Source organism: Neodiprion lecontei, chromosome 6 (genome assembly GCF_021901455.1).
Source record: "Neodiprion lecontei isolate iyNeoLeco1 chromosome 6, iyNeoLeco1.1, whole genome shotgun sequence".
Taxonomy (NCBI): domain Eukaryota; kingdom Metazoa; phylum Arthropoda; class Insecta; order Hymenoptera; family Diprionidae; genus Neodiprion; species Neodiprion lecontei.
The window spans coordinates 20,872,569-20,896,870 of NC_060265.1; the positions used below are offsets into that span (position 1 = coordinate 20,872,569).

General features: G+C 36.9%; 1 protein-coding gene across 12 annotated transcripts in view; it reads right to left on the reverse strand.

Annotated features, from left to right (window-relative positions):
• LOC107220216 (alpha-1,6-mannosyl-glycoprotein 2-beta-N-acetylglucosaminyltransferase) overlaps nucleotides 1-24,302 on the reverse strand; it is a 56,806-nt gene that overhangs the window by 25,062 nt on the left and 7,442 nt on the right. For 2 of the 12 annotated variants that reach the window (XM_046744344.1, XM_015658710.2), the window contains exon 1: nucleotides 1,902-2,186. The exons of the other annotated variants lie outside the window; for them this stretch is intronic. The gene's annotated coding sequence lies outside the window, so the exon portion shown is untranslated. Of the gene's footprint in view, nucleotides 1-1,901; nucleotides 2,187-24,302 lie in introns of those variants that run through there. 12 annotated transcript variants of the gene reach the window in all.

Genomic DNA, 24,302 nt, shown 5'->3' on the forward strand with positions numbered 1-24,302 from the left:
AAATGTTTACTCAAACTACAGCGACGATAACAAACAGATGTAATAATTTACCAGGCTGCACGATTGCGGGAAAAAATTAAAAATTGACAACCGTGCAAACACGAGTTATTACCGATAGCTAGTTGTTGCCTTTATCTATTTATTTTTTCTTCTTTTCTTTTCTTAACCCTTGTTTTACTTTTTTCCCCGACATGTGAAACATTTTTACCCGATTGTTACGATTTTATTTTTCGACTTATTCGCACGTCGTGCTCTTTGTAAAACAGGTTTGACATTTCTTTGCACGGTCATTTGTAATGAATGTCTTATTCAATCGTATCAGCGTGAATGAAACACGTATAATATAAACTCGAACAAAAACTGATACGAAACTGAAATATAATACATCATAGGTGCACGTGTTGCAAGAAAGAAAAAAGAAAAAATATTGTTTAATTACCGAAGCAAATTTGTAAATATTTCCGGCGAACATTTTATTATTACCATTTTTCTTTACTTTTCGTTGAATTGTCAAACTTTGCCAGTATATTATGTACATATGTATACGTAGCTCTTTCTACCAAAGAATAATTCAGCAATCTAGAAGTACAAGCGCAGAAAAAAAACCATGTATGTGTCTTTTGGAATAGTCCAAAGATGAACCCAACTCATGATTTATATTTCTGAATACAGAATCAAGGTGAAGTTTATTACTGTCCCTATCAGTACTGTTGAAATCTGCAGCGCGTATAAACGTATAATAATATAGCAAAAAACTGTTATCAACGTATCTTTCAACTATTGATTTAAATTGTAAGACGTTTTTTTTATCGCCGACATCTAGACGACGAGAATTTATTAGGTATACCTTAACGTGCCAAAGTCGTAGAATGTATCACAGTTCTTTCGTCCATTGCAAGTATTATAAAACTAAGTATGATAATAAAAAAAAAAAAAATGGAACCTGATAAACCAGCATCGTACGCGACAATAGCTCTTCGAAATTCTTTTCACTCCTCCGATAATTAATCGTTGAATACATATTTACCAATTTAAAGAAAACTGTAAAACGAGCGACAGTTTTGCTTCAATTTACGAAAAGTTTGCAGAAGAAAAATCTTTGTTACATACAAAGTTTGAAAATATACAGGTGAGATACAACAAAGAACTGCTGGCCACACTAAATACATAGGTATATACCTAAGTCAAAATTTATTGTATATACAAAGACATTTTTTCATCGTATGTGATCGTATCTGGAACGTTGAAAAAAAAAACAATTTATATGGTGTAGATATTTTTTCAAAATTTCATCGCCTACCGAACGTTTTACAATTCGTGTAAGCAGCAATAAAAAAAAATACAAGTCAACGATGGAATTTGTATGAGAAATTTTTACGTTGACGTAATGAGAATAATAAATGCAATTGAAAGTTAACAATATATTATAATTAGGTGTCAGAAATCAGAGTCTGTAAATTGTATAATAACCGTCTTGTGTTTCGAATACCTGTTACGATCTCCGATTAACCGTTAAGTAAATTAGCCGATCGCACGCGATGTAAAAGTAATCAAAAAGAAGAAGCAGATCAGCCCTAATAATCTATACACACACTGTAACATTGATTCAAGAATGTATAAGATAAAGGAAAAAAAAAATGTATTTTACCGTTGCATCGTACCTATGATACAATATTTATACATATAGGTGTATAATAAATTTGTATTACATGTAACTTCTCAGCTTTAGACATTGAACGTTACAAACGTTGAATAAATTTGGATAAAAAGAAGTAAATAAAAAAAAATAAAAATAAAAATAATATAAAAAATTCGCAATATTAATAACATCTTCAACTTTTAATCAGCAGAGATGGGATAAATAAAAAAAAAACGAAAATATTTCAGATAGGCATCCTCACCTCTGCCACAAGTGTTCCGTCAAATCACTCGTTTTCAAATAATTATTGCAACATCCATTTAATCCATGATGTGCAGCAGCATAAATAATATCGATTTAAAAATATCACCTCCATACACGTATATAAAGAATAATTAATCAATGTAATAATCAAACGTGTTAAGGAAAAAATAATGACGGAAAGATGAGTTTAAATTTAAATTGAAAAAGTAAGCTAAAAGTAAGCTCTGATAGACGATCGCCTCGCGGCTGCGTCCGTCCGATTGCCTCGGCAGTCAGAAATGAACTGAATGGCTGACACTGACACTGACAGACTCAGAGCTTACGACTACAAATGCCATCTCTCCACCTTCTACATTTTACACCTACTATCGGACCTCCTTACTCGGGTTCTACGGCTGTTCCGTGGATCAGTTGCTCAGCAGTTGATAAAGTTGAACAGTACGGAATAATAAATAATTGGGAGTATTTTTCAATATTAATCAAATCACTTGTTTACTGTGCAGTGTTGTGACCGTAGTAAAATTGGATTACTTACGAAAAAGGTGTTGTTTCAGCCGTCGTATCTTATCATTAATCAAAGAACAAGAATTCAACCGATGCGCAAAATAAAAATAAACAGTTATTTAAAAGCGATTTTTTCACGCGATTAAACTAATAATTCATATTTCCCGCGCGTGTTGCTAACTAAAAATTATGAAAAATAATATTGCTCTTGAAACGTCACCTTTTTCAAATCGAAGTTTTTAACGAAGTACGTAAATAACGTACAATAAACGATGCGACAGTTGAAAAACAGTTTTCTTTTTTTTACCAAAAAACCCTTCGATCTACGAATATACGGAATTGAAGAAGAAGCTAACGAATGAAACGGAATTGAGAATTATTACACAATTTACAAGTTTGAATGATGAAAGAATAAAAATTAAAATCAATGATACATTTTCCTATTTTTTTTTTTTTCCTTCATACCAATCTTTTCAATCAGATAAAGCATTTCTTCCTTGTCTGGGTAATTTATTTTCCTTTACTCTAATTTCCACCTCAGATAATAATATATATAATATACCCGGCGGTATTTCTCTACTAATCAGCAGTTGCGATGTAAATACATAAGTAATGTATAATACCTCAGTAGCCTTATTCACATGAACTGAGAAAGGAAAAGGATTTCCGTTGCCGCAAAATGATTCACCGCCGTTACATGTACATTGTACATTCGGCTTTGCACCTCAAATCAGCAGACCATGTTTCTCACCTCCCTCGAATTTGATCATTTTTTAGTACGATGTTGTTACCGACCAAAAACGGTTTCGGATTTCTTCTCAGGTTTTTTTTTTAACCACGACTGAATTATTAAAAGAAACGAAAAACTAATTCTGAACCTGCCGTATTCAAAAATCTGAAAAAAATTCACACTACTTCTGTGATTCGAAATATGATTTTTAAACACCACGTGATCACGAGTTCTCAATGTATAATATTAATTTCGTGAGTTTCTAATTTTTCTACGTGAGAATTGGAGTTTTTATTTGTTTGATCGGTCATAACTTTCTCAAATATTGATGTCAATTTATTTGAAATTTAGGAAAAGGCCAGAACGCCCGAGTACAGTTAATGCCAGTTAAATTTTTTTCTAGAAAAGTTGCAGAAAAATATAGTAAATATTGTGATTCCATAATCTTGTGGTGCTTGAAAATTATGTTTTAAATCGTAGAATCGGTGCGAGTTTCTTTAGATTTTTAAAAATATCGTTTTCGGAATTGGTTTTTCTCACATTTCACTGGTGATTGAAAAAATCTGAAGAAAAAATTCCGAGATCTTTTTGTGTCGGTAAAAACATCATAATAAAAAATGATCAAAATCGAAGGAGGTGAGGGACATGGGCTGTTGATTTGACGTGGAATGCCCCACATTATATATGCAGCACATATATATTACACATGTGTATACATTTTTGGGCGATACATATTCAAATACATACAGGATATTACCTATACATTTACATATTTTTTTGCATATTCAAAAAAAAAAAAAACTTTTCACGGATGGACACCATTTCTCTCTTTCTCTCTTTATCTCTCCTTCTCCCTTTCGTTATCTGCAAAGACAAGAAATTTACGATTGATTCTGAGTCCCGACGGGTATGAAGCGCACCATTAATATCACGCGGCAAAAAATTCACGGAGCTTATTACATGATCTGCAAAGATCTCGTAGAGATTATGCGGTATATATATGTCCGTTGATTTTAAAGGAATTTTCGCGATCTCGATAAAGGTTCTCTTCGTCTTCTGCCCGATAAATTCCGGCGAAGATGAAGACGAAATTAAGTAACTATAAAAGAAAGACAAAAAAACAAAAGGAAGGAAATTTCACCAAGATGAAATCGCGAGTGCGTGTCAAATGCAAAAATTAAAAATTCAAATTAGAAAAGTACATCAGCTAGTTGAATTCTATACGGTGATTCGACTGCCTTAATTTAAGGTTTCATTAGGAGGAACGATATTTTTTTTTATCAGTTTTGCTACGATTAAAAATGAAGGAAATCGAACCCGAAATTATTAAAAATAGATGGGATTGAAGTTGGTAACGCTACTTTATCGATACAAGATTAAGAAAATCGTTAAAACATGTTCATATTTTGAAAAGCCAACTCCTCGAAAGTCGTTCCGAAATTGTACGATTTATTCGATGATGTTTCGTTAGGTTAACGTTACTGTGCACAACTTAAACATGATCGATATAGATGGGTGAGATAACCGTTGCGCGGTTTTGAACCGAAAAGAACAAATCTAATTCCAAAGTTATGATTGACGGGGTCGAATTCCCCGGGTGTTACACACTTCGATCTCTTTGAAACTTTTACGGTGATATTATTATTTAGGCCTACTCAAAGGCGCGCTTGTATGTTGGAACGTTGAAGAAACTTTCAAGCTGCCTGTGGGTATGTATATACCTATGTATAGGCAAGAATTTATATCAACGGTGGGAAAAAAAGCTGTGGTTGAAGAAAAAAAGTTGAGTACTTGCAGCTCGGGAAAATTGGTCGAGTAAATTACAGTCGACGTCGTGGTTTCTTTATCAGTTCTACGTAATTTCACCGAAATTTTATCCTGTTTATACAAGAAATTCTCTAACGAATGCAACGCATTGTAAAGCAGAAAACCCAGGGAATTTGAAGAATAATTTGAAACCCGCTAAGAATAATAACGAATTTTATTTTATATTTTCAGAATGTTACGTATTTTGTTAAACTTCCTAGGATCCTTTAGAAAATGACTTGTCGGAAAAACAAACGAATGTTGAAGTTAGTAATGTTGACGCAACGAAACATAAAAAAAAAGATGACAAATCCACAAATCTAGTAGCGTTTTATTAATCAATATTATAATTAATAATTCACCCGAATCAATGACAATTGACTGAATTATTAAAAATAAATTGAGAAATAATGAGAATCAACTAAGAAATAAGTAAAATATGGCAAATTAAGTCAAGTTGATTTGAATTAGTTTACATTAGATTCTTGCTGGAATTATCTACTTAAAGAGAAAAAAAAAACGTTGAATCGAAGTGAAATAAAATTAAATTGAATTAAAAACAAAAAGTCAGAATTAACAGAAAATAGAGAAGAATGAATTGGAATTTGTTTTTTTTTTCGCAACTCACTCGGATTAAAGTGAATCGTCGAGAAAAAAAAAATTGCAATTCATGAAATAACACGAATTAATTCAACTTAATTCAAGTCAAAAAATTATTACATCGCTCAAATCTCAAGTTATTTCCCCCTCGTCGGTAATTCACACTGTACGAGTATACCGGGACAATATCTTGAAACTTGAAAATGAATTGCGCACGCGTGAGTTTTATCGGCTGTTCGGGCAGGCTGGCCATCCCGAGTTTTCAGCTGTTAAACCGTTTCTGGCGGCGATGCAGTTGATACGAATTTTCTAGGTTAGAATCTCAAATAATTGAGCTAGTGACTCGAAAAGGTTTGGGAAGCATTTGTCATCGGGTCGGGAAGTCGATTCTTCGAAGAACGGTCGGAATTTAATGCTTATGCTCTTTGAAAATTCAAACGTAGACATTTTGCGTAGGTTGGCCCGCCTGCGTCGCAGTCAAGAATATCGCTGCGTGAAGATTTCGCCGACCAATGAGATTGAATTGTTTTGCACATGCGCTGTTCATTTTCAAGTTTCAAGAGATTGTCCCGGTATACGTATAACGTATTTCTCCGCATGTAGGCGGCGAGGGTCAAGACTACCGTTGGAGCGCGAAAACGTGATCACTCACTCAACTCATCGTGGCTAGGCACGTACGTAAAGTACATACTTTTGTATGTACGATCTTTTATCTCTTGAGCGTAACGATGCCCACCGGGCGTAACGAATCGCTGCTTTTCAAACGTTGCGCCGCCGCGCCGCTCTGAATGCCAACTTCAGGCAACACTTAGCACTTGGAGAATATTGGAATGAGATACGCGCGCAACGAAAGCTTATTTACATCGAGCTTGCAAGCCGGGTGTTCGCGCCAACTCGGTAAAGCATTGCGCGTAGTCTCACAATCAAATATTCCAATATATGTCATCGTCTGACGAAGAACAACAGAGTTCAAGCATTTTGAACGTTCTAACGATTGTAAGAACCGTTTCTCAGCTTGCGTATAACTGTTCCAATTTGGCGCAAATTAAATTTAAAGTCGGTAGCTTCTAAAACCGTTTCTTCTCTTTTTCTAAATTCTCATCCAGACGTTGTTTGGCGTTCTGCATTCTTCCTTACAAATCAACTCTTGCGAGTATTCGACAGTGCAGATGGTTACGTAAGCTGGGGTCACGTTATTTTCACCTTCACCTTGGAGTCCATCGTGATTCACTGTTTCATTCAACGTCTCGTTGAACGAACCGCTAAAATCCTCGATTCAGTTTTGACGATCGACGAAATACAGGTTTGAAAATTGATCAATTCTACCAACAAATATAGCATTATTTGAAAAAGAGCGTATAAAATTTTCATTTATACCGTACGTATGATGCCTAAATCTTACGAAAGTACGAATTCAAGCCTTTTCCGAACAGTCAATTTCTCTCTTTTTAACTCGAGGATCTTTCACTCGATGATACAATCGAATGATCTATGGTCAATAGCCTCACACCTCGTGATATAACCGACAACGCGAAGTGAATATCACGTTGAAAATGAAAAGGGCATATTATTTTTGTAATGAATTCCCAGAAAAAATCCCCATTGAATGACTAATTAGTCCACGCAACTCGGAGTACATGCTAATGAATACAATCGATTCGTACATGACATACGAATCGGCCACGAACCCCGAACCATAAACGTATGTCATTGTTTGTCCGAAGCCCGCATAAATGAATTTTGTTTTTTGCTTCTCGATTCCACCTCAGTCATGTATTTTATTATACACATACACACGCACACGTATATTTCTTTCTTCTTATTACTCAACTCGACAAAATTTCCGAATCACGTGTTCCAGGTGAAAAAAATGTTCACTTTGACATCGAATTTGATGAAATGACGTTGTATTTATGCAAGAAATATGAATAAACAAGTAAATAAATAAACAATGCGGAAGTGTGAGAAATGGCGCGGGTTCAGAAATCTGTAATTGACCATCGATGCTGATTGGTGGATAGTTTTTCCGCGTTTCTCATCGTCGCGTGCGTTCCGTACGATGATTTCCTCGATCTTGATATACGAGAGTGGTCGACAAATGTTCTTCTTTATGTAAATATTCGCAGCGATCTAGTTGCGTAGGTACATGATAAAAAGGCATTGTCGTTACACGTGCAAAGAAAATACTCTTGTCAAATAATAAATGAATTACACGTTAATTGGGGTAACAAACAACTAGAAACAATCGTTCACTTTCCCCTACATACATGACAGTGTAATTGATTAATACATTATACGGTGAAAAAACGGAAAGTTCGTCATTATCCATGCTATGCGGAAAAATCGTATGCAATCGTATTACGTCACTCGTGGCGTGTAAAGGAGAATTTATCGAGCTACTTCTTTGATTTTCAATTAATTTTCGATTCGGACAAAAATAACTTGACGAAATTTTTCCGACGTTATGTAAAAGTGTGGCGGCCTCGTGAAGCAAGGAAATATCCTTGACATGAATTGTAATAGAAACTTTTTCGTGTAAAAAATAATATTTTATTTTGATAAATACTATTTTTACAACGAACATTTCCATGCGTCAGATTTTTATCCTTAAAAAATAGTATTTATCCATTGTGGAAGCTGGGAGTTTATCCTATGTACCCATTTATCGAAAAGTTGAAAAACCACGTTTTGCGATGTTGAATACCTCGAAGATAGCGCGATTAAAAATTTTCTACGACACGCCTCCACACAGAGTTCCGTCCGTTGTACAGAACAATTATTATCTTCCTCCGATCGTCAGAATTGAATTGCTTACTTGTTAATTAAATGGCGAATGCAAAATCTCGGTGCGGCACCGCTCAAAAAAATCCCACGGCGATTCCCTTTCACGAAGTTTAATATTATGTTAACAACTGTGATTTCATGAAGTGAGAGATCGAAAAAAAAAACGTTTTTTACGTATATATATATATACGAGAATAGTTTTGCATCTCTTTTTCGGTGCCTGCCTCAGTTCGCCGCTCGACAGTCTCTGCAAAGTCGTTGAACTCGTTAATCAGCGAATGATTAAAGATTCTCCGTTATACTCGCACGCCTATACGGTACATTATTTTTACCACGTGTTAAAAAATCACTGACGATGTTAAAATTATTACAATTATTTGCACCGTTATAGTTTGAATACAGTCATTTTGTAGACATATCTGCGTGTATATACTGTATATGTGTAAATCGAAAAATCGGAAGAATTCAGTGTGATAAAAAAATAAAAACCAGACCAAAGTTCTTGAGGTTAGGGTAACGATGAATTTTCAATGAAAAATCGTTATTTCGAAACTCGGAGCATGATTGTCTGAAGTTCAGTAAAAACTGTAATAAATTAAACACCCGTACTTCAATATTTTGACGAACTCGACTTTTTCAACGTATTTCTCGAGTTGGAAAATAAGCGATAATTTTACTCGTATTACGAATTGAATGTGGTGGAAAATTGTGGAAACTGCAGAATTTTTCAAGAGACAGAAAGAGAGAGAAAAACAACGATTATATACATTTAGACGTTCTTAAATTAAAACTTCGTCGTTCCAGGGTTTAGAGAAACGACGTCGATAACGCGCGTCAAGTAAACAGATACTTATTTGCGAATTCGCGGACGATTAGATTTGAATTTGCACGTCGCTTCGAGGCCCCTTGTGGCAGACATGGCTCCGATATGTCATATACATCACAGCCATTAGTCGAATAATCGATAGAGCGAGGCGCGTGGTGTAAATGCCGCCAGGAACGGAAATCAGTACAATTTATTTACGTATTGTACACAAACGTTACGACGTTATTATACAGTAGTAGAATTATTTGAATATGAAAAGATGAAAACCAAACGATTTTTCAGTCAATTTTCTTCCTATTTTTTTTTATTATTATAATTTTTATTGTTTGAGCTTTTAGTTTGAAAAACTTACGAAGGTACGAATTGCCGTACAACGATCTTTTTCTTTATTTTCAAATGTTTAAACACCGACGAATATGGATGTTTAAAAAGTTCAAGAATAAGAAAAATATAACTTTTCGTAAAACCACATCTTTGGCTGTTTTACGAATCGAGAATTAAGATTCACAGGACTATCTCCTTTTCGTTGAAACTACGACATGCTATTTTTTAAATATTAAAAAAAAAACCCAAAAACAAACTACGGAATATTTTCCGTTGGCTAATTGTAATGAGCTGAAACGCCGCATATGTAACAACATAGATAAAACCCATCATTCTTTTCGAGCAATATTTCACTCATCATTTATCAGCCAATGCATGTATTTATGTAATCTGCCTATAAAAATGCCACGCTGCAGAGTGACTTGAACATTTGGAACCGAAGCACCGAGGAGAAGCAAAGCTTGTACAACGACACGCGTGTAAGCATGATTGATTCGACAAGCGTTATACGTCATGAAATACAAAAATGGCACGATGAAAAGAGGCGATAAATTGGGACATCAACGCGTTTCGGCAATAAATTAACGACGCACGGAATATTTCACCGTTCACGACTTTCGCCCGCAACGAATGTAACACAACTATAAGTGAACAAATTCGATCAACACGCTGACAATCTTTTTTTACATTATAATTGATCTGCACTGAATGGTAAGAAAATTTATCAAAATTTTAATTGCCTGTCTTTCGTTTCCCCTAAAAAAAAAAAAAAAAAAACAGTAATTGGATGTATATTCAAGATTTTTAACGGAACCGCGGATTATTCGAATCAAAGAGATTAATGAAGGAGAATGACATTTTCCAAAGATGATTTGTAAATTTTTTCGAAAATAGTTACTTTCAGAATGGACAAGAAAATAGATTTTTGTCGGTTAAAATATGCCATATCTCAATCATTTTCAAACCTTTTCTCAGATCGTCGATCATGCTCGCATTCATTTGCATTACGTCCATTGTACACGGTAGGTTGTGTTGTTTCAATTCTTATACCGCACAATCATTGTCGCCGTTAACATTGCTCGAGATATTTTCAAAAGGTTTATTCTGCTTCCCTAACTTTCGATTCATTCTCAGAGCCATTCACCGTTAAACCGGCTTATCGACGATTCGGCATGAATTGGCCCTACCCGCGATACAAAGTCGCGGGAAAGCAATTGACGCTGAAGCAGTCTCGGAATGAAGTTGTGTACCTACTGTAGCCGAGTCCTCGAGGCGATCAATGAAGCGGATGGTGGCGAATAGGCTTCACGGACGAGAAAGAGGAGCGAGGAAAAAGACGGGGAAAAGGCAGTCAAGGTGAGGAGCCGGGCACGAGATGCCTGGTACAAGTGGTTTTTCCTATAGGCGGACATCGAGTACATATATATAACGAATATTAGCCCAGTGGTCGTTTTATTCAGGTCAGCTGAGTTGGCTAGGGGATGAAACAATGCAGATTGCACAATGACACGTCGTGTTTTCCCCCCGCCCTCCTTCACTCTCCCCCTTATCGCCCTTTCCTCGCTTCCCATCGCCGTGCTTCTTCACTTCCTATATTCTCAACTTCGAATTCCCTGAAATTTCCCGGTTTTACAGACGAGAATTAGACATTTTTCCAGGATTCATTTCAACCTAACTTTACTAACAAACCCTCTTTTTTCACGCATCGGATGTCTCCATCGTGAGTTGCGACAGTCTAATTTTTATTTCAGTTCAATTTTGCTTAAACTCAATTACCGATTATATCGATAAACGAAAAAAGTTTTAAGAAACTAACGAAAGATTACAATCAACCATTCTTTTGAAACATGAAGGTAGAAACATTAATCTGAGGGTATTAACTATTTCTGGTACTTTTTTAAAAATATTTTTCATAAATTTTACAAAGTCGTCAGCATTAATTTATCAATTCTTAAAATTTCTCCACAATCCATATTTTTTTCATCACTTGTACCCTTTTCGCACTAACCCCAACAATTGTCTCACGGAGATTAATTGTCTACGTTTTAACAAATCGTCCAGTAACGAGGAAGAAAATACAAAAATTCCAGGACAAATTCTCGAATCCCCCGTCATTTCCTGGTTTTTCTAGTCGCATGCAAATTCCCTGACAATTCTCGGTTTTCCAGATTTTCTTCACAGCTATGGTCACAGTATAATCTGCATACGGATTATCGTATAACCCAGGCGAACGGAGGCGGAAGTAAAAAATTTGTTACACCGATAATTTGTAGACTTCAAGTCACAATTCCTTCTTGGATAAATAAAAATTCCCGTAGTGTTTCTTGATTGACTCGAGCTTTCTCCAATATCATTCGCATAGTAACCACACGATGACACAAACTTGCTAGAACATCGCGTTCCGAATGGAGAAGATAAACGTACATACGCAAATTTACCAAAGAAACTTGATACCCACGAACAATAGCGCGAATCTTATTGTTTGAATTTCGTGACTCGTCGAATTTTTACGGATAATGTACAAAAGAGCATATTTGTATATTACACGAACAGTAAAAAGGCACTAACAATGAGAGGAACGTCAAAGGAACACGAAAAGTACAAAAGGATGAGGATAAAAAAAAAAATTTACAATAGCTAGGTGTGAAATTTTATAAAGTATCGACAATATCGTCGCTCGTTTCCCAACTTGATTGCAAAAAAAGAAAAAAAAATTAATGAAAGAAGAAAATGAATCAATACCACTAAATCCTCGGCACGTTGTCATGTCTTCATCCCCTTGCAGCGTTGTTAAAATTTGTGTGATTATAATCCAACCTGACATAATATATTAACTGATGGTTATAAGAAACCGCTTTGGCACTATACGCATACCTTATATGTACACGCATGCAAACGTACACGGCAACATTTGCATTATAGGCGAATGCTTGTTTTCACTCCTCTCGCATGCGATATCGCGTGCATGACGGAATTACCTCAGGTCGGGGAAGGCGTTCGTATATTTTTTTTTTTCGCCGCGATTACAAGTATGTACTATAATAATATCACAAAGATTGCCGAAAAATGTGTCCTTTGTCGTGTAAAATTTTATAGATCGGCAAAACGATTCTCGACAACGTTTCACGGGAGTGCCGACGATATTGTTAGAAAAGAAATAAAGAAAAAAAATTACACGAAATTATTGTCCGATTGTGAGCACTGCGGGTACTTAAAAACTGACCTTCAAATAGCACCCGAAGCTTTATGAAACAACTGCAGAAATAAAGCTCTATTGAAATATCCAAGGTAACGATTATGAAGTATAAATTGTTTTTGGAATATGTAAAATTGTGACTGAACCATAAATTAGCAGAATACCAACGTCCAGGATCCATAAAAAGCATATGAAATGAAAAGCTCGTGGATGGTTTTCTGACGTAGGTACAAAGTCCGTTATAAATTATTCCCATCGATCAATAAGACGGTCGAATAATAACTGGACTTTTCCTTCCATGGTAAAATAACCAAGGGTATCTATGAGATGTATCGAACTTCGCAAACACGCGTAGATACACGCATTCGTCATCCACGTACCCGCAGGATATACTTTTCACCGTTTGACGGACCGAGGCCGTTGCATCAGCATCGCCACAACGGAACGTAACGAAATGGATGCGGTAGTAAAAATGATCCCGTTTCTTCAGCGCGTTTCTCCAAACCGTTCCAGCACCTGCAACACGATTCCGCAGTTGGTAACCGGCAGTGTTAAAACGCTGTTCTGTATTCGACTTCCGTTCCGACAACCCGCAGCTGCACAACTACTCGACGTTTCAAATGGGATAATCAATGTCCAGTGATCGATACGCCGCGAAACGTCGCAATCAAAACGGTATTCCTTCTCCGCGTACACCGTTACAAAAGGTGCGATAAGGTGCTTTTATTGAGTTGCGGTCCGGAGTCGTGATACTCTGCGAGTTACAACCGAGCGGTCAAGCCGACACCGGAAATGCGCAGTTTCCTTGGTATGGTGTACAAATTGCGCTTGTGCATTGTGGCGTCTCGGTTAGTTACATTATCCGGAACAAAACGAACGTGCCATTGTAGCTTCCTAAGTTTTCACGCAAATTCAGAGTTTTCGATTTACGCGTTCTTCGCGATCGTCATTACGTTTGAAGATTCCTTCACGCGTTATCTCCGGTGCACGAAGTAATTATAATCGTTGACGAAACTCTCCCCTCGTTCGCTCTTCTCTTCAACCCTCCGAAAGTTTACACAGTAAGGGTCCTCCATCTGTTTGGAGTAGCTGTTGAGTTCTCGACTCGCGAATGTTGTGCCTCTATATCTTCCGTCACTCGAGTCCCCGGGTTTAAGCAAATCTTGTTGTTCCTTCTCGAAGCCTGAGCCTGCACCCGGAATATCCAATGACGTGATTGCGAGCCCTGAATTAAGAAGCAATCGGCCCCTTTGAAAATATTCTCCCTCTCTCTCTCTCTCTCTCTCTTTTTTTTTTTTTTTAAAGCATCGACTCCCATCGCAAAGAAATTATCCCGCAGTTAATCTCCGTTATTCTTTTTGCACACTTTCACAATCGCCTGTTTATATACGTAGATATACATTATATAGATATATAGTATAAATGCACTGCTCGTTCTGCACACAATGTAAACCGAAACGCGTTATCTTTTTTCAGAAATAATGAAATTTATACCGGAAATCTAATTTCCCAACGATTTTCAAGACAGCTAATAAAAACGTACGAAAACTAGATCGTCATTTTTTCGGAGAGCTTCCTTCCTGTAAGAATTATACGTAAAATGGCTGAAGTATATTGAGACTCTGACGTTAATTTTGTATATACACAGAGAAATTTCTGCAGGTATAGAAAAAAACCGAAGAGGGAGAGAAAATGCTGTCGGGGTTTTAAAAGGACGAGCTTGATCTTCACGGCGCTATAGTTTTGGGAAAATAATTAACGCTCCTTGCTTCTCATCCTGACGCGATTTCATCGGAACTTTAGGTGCTCAGTCACTCTCTTGGAAACGTGGCAAAGAAAAAAAAAAAGGAAGAGGAAGAAGAAAAAGAGGAGAAGAAGATCCGAAGCTGCACGAGGGTCCCATTATAGGTATATAAGGCGGGTATATACGTTACATAGGTATGTACGTACATATGCATATATACATATCCACCCATTCCCTTGATCCCGACAGTCAGCTTTTGTTTTCTGCATCCATAAGGCATTTTCCGTTCACCCCTGCAGCACATCGCTTACTTCGTGATCATCGTATCGAAGAAAAAACCCTTCCTCACTCCAACTTGGGACCACGACCTCTTTTCGCCGTTTTAAATTTTTTACAGATGAAGTTCTTTTTCGAGGTGCATGGATTATCAACCGACCACGAACACGCGACGTTTTTAAGAAAAATATTGTTATATTCAAATTCATTAATTCGCTTATCCGATGTACGTATAATATTCCAGTTATTTTCTTTCGCGACGAAATATTAAAAACCGCCTGCGTTTTCCGATAAGATGATAATAGGAACGATAACGACGATAATCCAGGTCCAGCAGCAAATTTTATATCGAAAACTTTCACCGATTACCAAAGGGATGCAAGAGAAATATATATAGATATATATATGTATAATTTTTTGTGGCATAAAATATGCACACGGAAAATAAGAGGATGCAGAAATTAATAGCGAATAAGCGAGGAAGAAAAAACTGCACAGAGAACAAATAAAAAAAAAAGAAAAGAAAAAAAAAGATACAGGAGAGATTATAAAAAGACAACGAGATCGCGCGCGAGTTTCGCTGCAGTGCTAGGGCAGAGAGAACGAGGCTGAAGTTAGTAACGTTAACGAAACTTCATCAGGGAAAAAATCATTGTTGCACAATTTTCGAATGACTTTCGAGAATTTATTTTTCACAAAATAAAAGTACGTTTCATCGATAATTATTTACTAAATTTCATACGTACCGAAACATTCTAAGCAACGATTTTTCCCAAACATACATCATCGTAGCAACGTTAATTAATATTTCATTTAATTAATAACTAACTTCATCCTCATCAGATTTGACTCAAGTTTAACTTTAGTATGTGATATGTGTCGGTAGACAGGTTGTATAACACATAAATAAGACACATGCGGATATTAGCATATGCCGGTATTGTGCATGCGTTTGAATAAAGAGGAGGAAGCTCAAGTGTGGGAAGATGGCGGGATTTTACGACCTTACTTTATTCGCACACACACCTGCGAAGCATGGAATCTCCTTATACGCGGGCTGCCGCAATCGGCAAATGTGGTTCTACATAGACGTATGTGCGTACGTTGTACATACAGCGATATCATGGGAGTGCACGGCAGATTGCGCAATCGCAAAGTGATTCATGTGCCTTGCGTGTCGGCGGCCACGGCGGCAAAGGATCGGAAAGGAAATTCAGTCCGAATTGCCATTGGGGGGGGGGGGGGGGATTCGAGACTGCGCGAAAGTGACGAAGGTGAGTTTTTGAAAGACGCAACGCGCAGATTCTTCTGCTTGCGAATCATCTCCGTGTGAAAAAATGTATTTCCCCCATCGATTGGGAATTTCGAATGATTTTAATTTTTCGATGAATAATTAATAATAAATTGCAGTCGTGTCACAGTGGATTGCGAAAATCGAACCGGTAAGGAATTGACGACGCGACATTAACGTGTGAATCATAAAACGGTATCGTGTACACCGGACGAAATATAAACTCGTAAAACTTTGACGCTCGTTCAATTGACTGTAGAATATTCGTCTCAAATTGATATGGAAAAAGTGTAAATTGAACTTAGTTTTATATTGACCCACTTAACCGTAACGAATAGAAGTTATATTGTGAATGTATCAATGGTACTGAAACAAAAAAGTTGTGACCTATTCCTAGTCCAGTTACAGTAGTTTAAAACTGTTAAATTATATTCGAATTAATATTAAAACTCAACTGTAACGATTCAAAGCACGGCTGTATGGTTCGAGAATAATTTCGCAACTGCTGTACAACGAAAATACATTGTAAATCGACGAAACTCGACTTTTTGTCTCGGAAAAGAGAACACCAAATAAAAAAGAACAAAAAAAAAACTGTAGCAACGTTAGATATTTGTTATACGATGGAATATCAAACAAACGTGGGGTAAAAATGACGATCGTTATGACATGGATATATGTATATATGTCATCAAAGTCTCATATTGCGATACGAGCAAAAACACTTGACCCATATTCCCGGCATTAATGCGCATACGAAGAAAGAACGGTCGAGTTAAACAGTGTAAGGAGAGAGCATGAAACGATAAAAGATTATACGCACTCGCATTTGTGTAATTATAAACTACGAAAGATAGTGGACGCTTTATGCGAGGACCCGATCAGGAGCATCGCCCTTTCAAGTGCCAGGCTTTTATTACATGTCTGATAACTATAATGAGAGAAGGAGAAAAAGCGGATCAGAGAAATGGAAGGATGAACGCGAATGTTTGGTAATAACCGAGGTAAGCTGGATCAAAGTGAACGGATTATAGCTACATTCAAAACCGAAGAGCGTACCGAGAAAAAACTCGAAACACGATGATGTTAGCATTGCATTTGGAACAAGTTTCATTTTATATATTTGATAACTGTTCAGCCCGTCTTTGACAGGCGAGGAGATAATAATTCATCAGTACTTTGTACACGAAGCAGACGTTTTATGACATAGTGTAACAGATAAGTGATCTCTGCTGTCGGTGAAGTGGTTTCAGAGTATTCCTTGAACCGTCATGGTAACGCGATAGATTCTTTCACTTCATTCCAAGTATTATTACATTGATCTCAAGTTGCGCCTCGTCAACCGACTAAGAAATGGAATTGAAATATTGCGTTACTTTTTTTGTTACCATTTTCTATCAAACCGTCCAACTGTTCATCGACGGTTCCGATTGATCGATTAATCGAAGTTGCCTCGTGATAATTCCGCAGGTCAAACAGCGTGTGACTTATGTATGATCACTGTGAGGCAACTTCGATTAACCGAAAAAAAAAAACAAATCGGCGATCAGCCGCACAGCACTGCTATTGATTTAAAATAAATAGCTAATTCAGTTTTAGCTACGGATCGATTACACGATGGTGAATACTCCCCCAATTTAAAAAACGATCCGTGTCACTCCGCACCTACGTATCAGGAAGCCCTTCAGGCTTGTACAAGGGCTGATATAGGATTCTCTTGTAAACTACCCACGCATCCCGCATGTGTGTGTGTGTGTGTGTGTGTATACTTATACAAATATACATGTGTACCAGGATGAAGAATGGCTTTCGAACGACATCCGTCAAGTTGACGTACCCATCGTGCCTCAATCACTCCACGGAAGGACTTGAATCAATGAAGCTTTTAGGTACTTTATATTTTCTTGGGTCTTATCGGATATTGGGTGATCAAGGGTAAAAGTCGAGAGCGGTAAAATTCAGTAAAACCGAATTTTTCTTACACGTTGCGAATATATTTTGCGAGCATTATGAGAAATTTCCTTGCAGGACTTGGCGTGCAAAAAAAGTTAGCGCGATTAATTCGTGCCAAGGTTGGACAAGTTCTCTGAAAAAAATTACTTTTCTTTCTTCGTTGTGGGAAAAAAGACCAACTGGGTTAAACACGCGAGAATTTTCTTTTCCGGTGCAGAATAAAGGCAAAAATTATTACCTCGATGCGTCTGACGTACGACAAAAGGCAGGACGGACATAAGGTGAATGTGTCGGCGGAACGCAATGCAGTCAGAGATCCACGTTCCATGACGATGTGTCAGAAAAATATGGGAAAATAGAGAATAATCCTCGCCGAAACACCGGTAAAGTTAACCTCCCAGCCATACCGATGTAGCATTTAGAGCAAAAACTGCGTAACCAAAAATAACGCCATCTATTTCGAAAGATATTTTTCACGGTGAATAACGAGACGAAATACTTTGGTTAGGTACTGTGTATGTTCACGTGTACAGACACGATATTCCGTCGATCAATTTTAGACCGACGTTAACAGGGACTAAAATAGAAGAGTTCAAGCAGCGCTTCCTGTACATCTTGCGTGAAACAGTAAAAGCATAGAGCGCTCAATTTCCTGAACGCCTCAGAGACATGACAACCGTGTCTTTGACGGCAAAACACGCCCTTCGAGTCACGCTCTCGGCTCACTTCACAAGTAAATTATCAACGCTTTTTTACTTAGCTCGCACACTTTGCAGTGTACGTGAATTCGTGTACCGCGACACTCGGTATAAAAACTATTTGAATCCAACGACGAAAGAAAAAAATACCAATAACATCAACACAAATCAACGATGTTGATTGTAAAGTAAACTCCAAGACCTCATAGATGATAGTGTATCAGGTGTTTGGTATTTTTGTTGTTCTTTGATATTTTTTTCACGTACATTATACGTCATCTCGAAATAAGTAGACTCGAAAATTATATGCAGCGACTATCGTGAAATTTACACAGACGCGGATTATTTCACTCACGTAGGTAAGTAAGAAAGATTTTATCCTCAATTTTTCCAACATCCGTTTACCATTATTATCGAATTAGATCACCTTGAAATCTCATTCATAATATAAAAGATCTAAAGGAAATTATAATTTGAACTGTTAACGTTAAAGAAAAAAAAAAAAAAAATAAACAAAACAATAGAAAAGTTGGGAGAGATCATGCATACTACTTGTAAAAATCCGGTCTTCATTTCACATTTACTGATAATTTTTCCCCGCCCTTTACACAACCGGTTTCACTGTCAGGAATGAAAGAAAACAAAGTCGACTTATCCTCAGGCATGAAAATATCTACGCAGATGAAATCGCTCGTTCAAACCTGATGAAATTAATACAATTTAGACTTTATTACCTAAAAGACTAGTCAAAATACGATTGGTGATCGGCACTAGAGACGTTAGGAGATGATGCGAGTCTGTTATAACAACGGTGTTAAATTGAATGGCAGACAAATGCGCTGGTGGATATGAATAGAAGACAGGTAACGATGACCACACTCTGATTACTCCGTGAGGATAGTCGGCGAAGGAAACCGGAATACAAGACCCTGCGTGTCAACTAAAGCGCTAGCGCTTCTTTAAGCTTGAATTGCTTGCCGAGTGTATTTGTGTCACGTTCCATTCGCCCGGTCTTCTATCACACCGGCTGTCTACGTACCGTAACTCTTCGCTCACGATTATACCATCAGTCACGCTCTTTGCCTCCCTATAGTCTGGCAAAGATACGATGAAAACGAGGTAAAAGAAGCACATCTGGTTCCGCAGTTATAGATTACAGGTAGGTAGGTTACAGGAGTGGCAGCGAGCTTCCTTGCGATTCGTTAAAACCGTTTGCTGATAAGTTTTTGTCACAGTACGAAGGTCCGCGAATGGGGGTTCCGATTAGATTACCGCGTTTTCACGATGAAAATAATTTCTCCATTGCGTACTGTTCGACATCAACCGGAATACAGAAGGTACCGTAAAATGGTGTGAGAATAAAAATCCCTGTACCGCGAGAAGGGATAAAAAGTACTTACTTACACGGACTGGATGATGAGAATCGAAAAGTGAAACCAGTGCGGCGAAGAGGATACGGAGGCTGTGAAAACAGGAGATGAATCAGGATCGGTGATACGGAGCAGAGGATTTGGGATACAGGGAATAGCGTGGGCGTGATGAGGGTTGAGATGTGCGGGGACGTGAGCAGACCAGGAAAGTGGTGAAAAAACGAGGATCCGCGGGAGACAAACCGCGGGAAGTGCGCAAGAAATTAGAGAGAAATCTCGAGAGCGAGGTGAACGAGTGCGAATCCATATATCTATACGACTGATTCGTCTAATGATGAGGAGCTTAGAAAAGAGTGCCGTGTGGCTGGTGGGTACAACAAGAATTGATGTGGATGAGATGAGATGAGATGAGATGAGGGTAAGATGGAAAAAAAAAACCGGCGAAAGCAGCGTCGGGAATACGAAGCACACGCAAGGTTCTGTTTCCGAGGGAGCAATTAAGGGCGAAGAAGCTTGTAAACGATGAATTCACTTCTGGAACTATCAAGTGAATTTATGTTCCGTCTTCTATGCAGCAACAAATCAAACTGACGCATTTCGCAACTCTGCAGTGAAGCTTCGCGAGTAAGTAGCGTTTCTCCCTCAAAGAGACAGAAAATGTTTGTACGTAGTACGTAGCTGAATACAAAGTAGGCATGATTCCGTACTGGTATTTACTCATAGATCTGGTGACAAGCGATTGCAATGATTTTACGCGATTTCAAAGTAACCGCTTTTTAAAAAGCTTTGCAATTTCAAAGGATTTCATACGATTCTATGCGATTTCATGTGATTTCAAGGGATTTTAAAGTGACTGCTTTCCAACATGGTTTGCGATTTCAACGAGCAAATACCCCCTCGGTCTATATCCATTAAGGATATTGCAGAGCGGATTGAACCCCAAAGATATATCTGCGTACCGGATGAGGAACATGGGAAGCAAATGTTACTGCATCCGGTAAGAAGATGGGTCATATATTTTCGCTTAGGTCCGTCAAGATATTTCAGAGTGAGGGACTCCATTCAACCCGAACCTAAGTAGACGAGGAGTTTGGGTATACAACCCATTCCAGGCCAACCTTTCTGGGATAGTAAGGGTCCATTCTCTGAAAATGGAAGGCTTCTGCACACGGCGCACTTAGAGATAAGTGTGATAAAGAACTACCTACGTCTGCAAGAAATTTCATCGAAATAACTTTACAGCGAAACGAGGTGTGGCTGGGTTTTAGGATAATGCAGCGCTTTTTCTAAACTGCAGAAAAAGCTCGCAGTACCGATAATTTTGTGTTTGATGGTTCAGCCGATTTATTAAACTCGGTTTTAAATCACCGTTTAGATTGAAAATACACACCCAATGTATCCAATAGGCAAACTGCAGCACGAAACGTATTTTCATTTGATTTTATAACAGATATTAAATCTGACGGTAAAGACAATTATTACGGTAGACAATTATCAACGACTGTTCAAACTTTTTGAAACCCGTTATTCATTTCTATTACTCGATCCATGTTTTCAAATATTTAACAACATTTGTCATAAATCGCAGTTTGGGCATTCAATTTTCTGCGGGTAATTCGGTCTGACGTTTATAATCACACGATACTTGCCACTTACAATTAACGAAAACTCCTTATAGAATTAATCGACATTTCCGTTTAGACAATCTGATGAAGATCGATCCGCTAAAAGTTGAAGCGCAGAATTATTATGAGAATAAGTGACAGAAAAGAAAAAACAATTCTATATTAGAGAACCGATTGAACCGAATTTCCGTGAAAACTGAACACTCCTTCTGCAATTTGTATAATTGAAGGATAAAAAATACCTGTATTGAAAAATAATGATAAAAAAATTAAATACTCTTAAAAGTATAATTTATCATATACTATAGTCCGTATTCTTGTTCATTACACGTGCGAAGATATATTCTGAAACTCACTATTTATATGCCTCGAGGAACGCGGCCTTCTCGTTATACGCGGCTTGCAAAATCGGAATCTGAAGTGTGCAGCGTTACGAATAAATACGGAATTCATTCAACCGCGAGACGTGATAATAATATGTATTACATATACTTTATCTATTATATAGCAAGCGTTGCAAACGCGACTGATTGTGAACAAAAGCATGAGGTGGGGTTCAATTTCAAAGAGCTACGTATAATATTATTAGGTACAGTATATACGTTGGTAAGCATATACGTATAGTTGCAACTTTATTTAATACACGGTACACACAATATGAGCAATACCAAATACACGCACCAAGTAATATAGTGTCGGACAGTTTCTCCGTGCGGTATATTCTAGACGATATTCAAGGTAAACCGGAAAACTTTGACTGATCATCGTACCTTTGCATGTATAATGCAAATTATTCTTTCTCCGTTAACCGGGCGTAAATTCGTTAGTAAGTTTTACAAATTATATCCGCAAACACGGAATTTCGGGAAAATCATGTGTGCATACGTTTAATAATACAAGCAAAGTGTCGCTGTCGAATTTATGTCGTAATAACAGAGACTGGCTTTTTTTTTCATCGCTTGCAGAAGAAAGCGAAACAACATGTTGAAATTATTACAACGATCCGGACCCAGAATATTTTAATTAACGTAATTGAACTCAAGGGGAATTTTTTATTATGAACGGTTTTGTCTTTACGGTGAACAAACGTTACGTTCCAAAATTTGAATGATGAAAATTAGAACAAATAATAATATTATACGAGGAATCGACGATAATTTTTAACGATAAAATTAAAACTTTTAGCAAACATTGAACCCAACCTGTCGACGAGTCAACACGATAACCATTTTGCAGACCGTAATTGAGTCAGCTTACACCGGATAAATAAATTGATAAATGTGAACGAAAAGGATATTAAAGCTGATGATTATACGTATATGTATATGTATATATATATATATATATTACGCGAAATGAATGAAGAAGCGTAAGCAATTATTACACAGTACAAAAAAATAAATAAAAAACAAAATACATTATATATTATACCTATGTATATTTTTCAACATACGAGAATTCAACTCGTGTGATATTTCAGTCGCGTTTTGCTCGCACGGAAGTTCCGAGACCTTCTTCTCTCTCATACCAGCATCATTCTTCAAGCATCATTGTTTTATTATTCGTTTACATAAAAATTTCACACTCGCACGTTGACTGAAATTTAAATATGACGCAGGTTTTATTTCATTATGTATTATAGCTTGGCAAAGCAGGATAACGATTACCAAAACACCGCGTGAATATTACGATAGGACATTTTAAAATTCGCGCCTAGTCAACAGCGAATATAAAAACTAAAGAACGTGATTATATTACAGACTCTTTTATCATATTACAATCTTATGGACGGCTGCTTGACCTTTTTACCGCTGGAATTTTCGCGTCGTTAAATCCACGGATAATATAACGAGAGTCCAAACTTCAAAGAGTACGTCTAACCTTGTTCGTGTATCCACCGTTGGCTGTGTATGTTACATAAGTACATAAGTACATAAGTATGTGCATAATTCCGATGAGAGGGTAAGTAATCTCTTTATTATTATTGTTATTACTGTCATTATTATTTTTTTGTTTTTAGATAGCAAGAAAATAAGAAAAAATAATCGAAATTTCATTAATATCAGAAATGCAAGCACGTATGTACTTGCTCATCTTATGAAATGTTATGTTCTTGCTGTATCTTATGAAAGAATTACCAAAACAATCGATTCTCAATTAATCGATTATTTTTTCCCGATTAATCGAGTATAATCGATTATTTTTCAAACTCGATTAATCGACCGACTCAATTATTTTTCTTCGTAACCGGCTTTTGATTTTTACTCCCATGAACGACGCAATACAATATCAATTTATATGATTCAAGTATCAATTATTATCACCGTCTTACTTGCCAAGTACCTATTTGGTATAATAAGTGAAAGATAAATGAATATTTTCATCTAATATTAAAAAATATTTTGACTGAACCTGTAAATTATCATAAACTTTTTCGCTGTTAAGACTGCATATTGAAATTTACGCTGTGTCTATGTGTGAGACAATGTACATATTTATCAAGTTTCAACATCGTTCACCGGATGCCATAGATGAAAGTTTTTACGCTCAAGTTTTTTTATACAGTGAAAAGAAAATGAACATAACATATTTTTACGTAGTTTCTATACACGTGTCAAGTTAAATTAAAGAACGATAAGTATCTCTAAATCTATAATCATCGTCTGATTTGC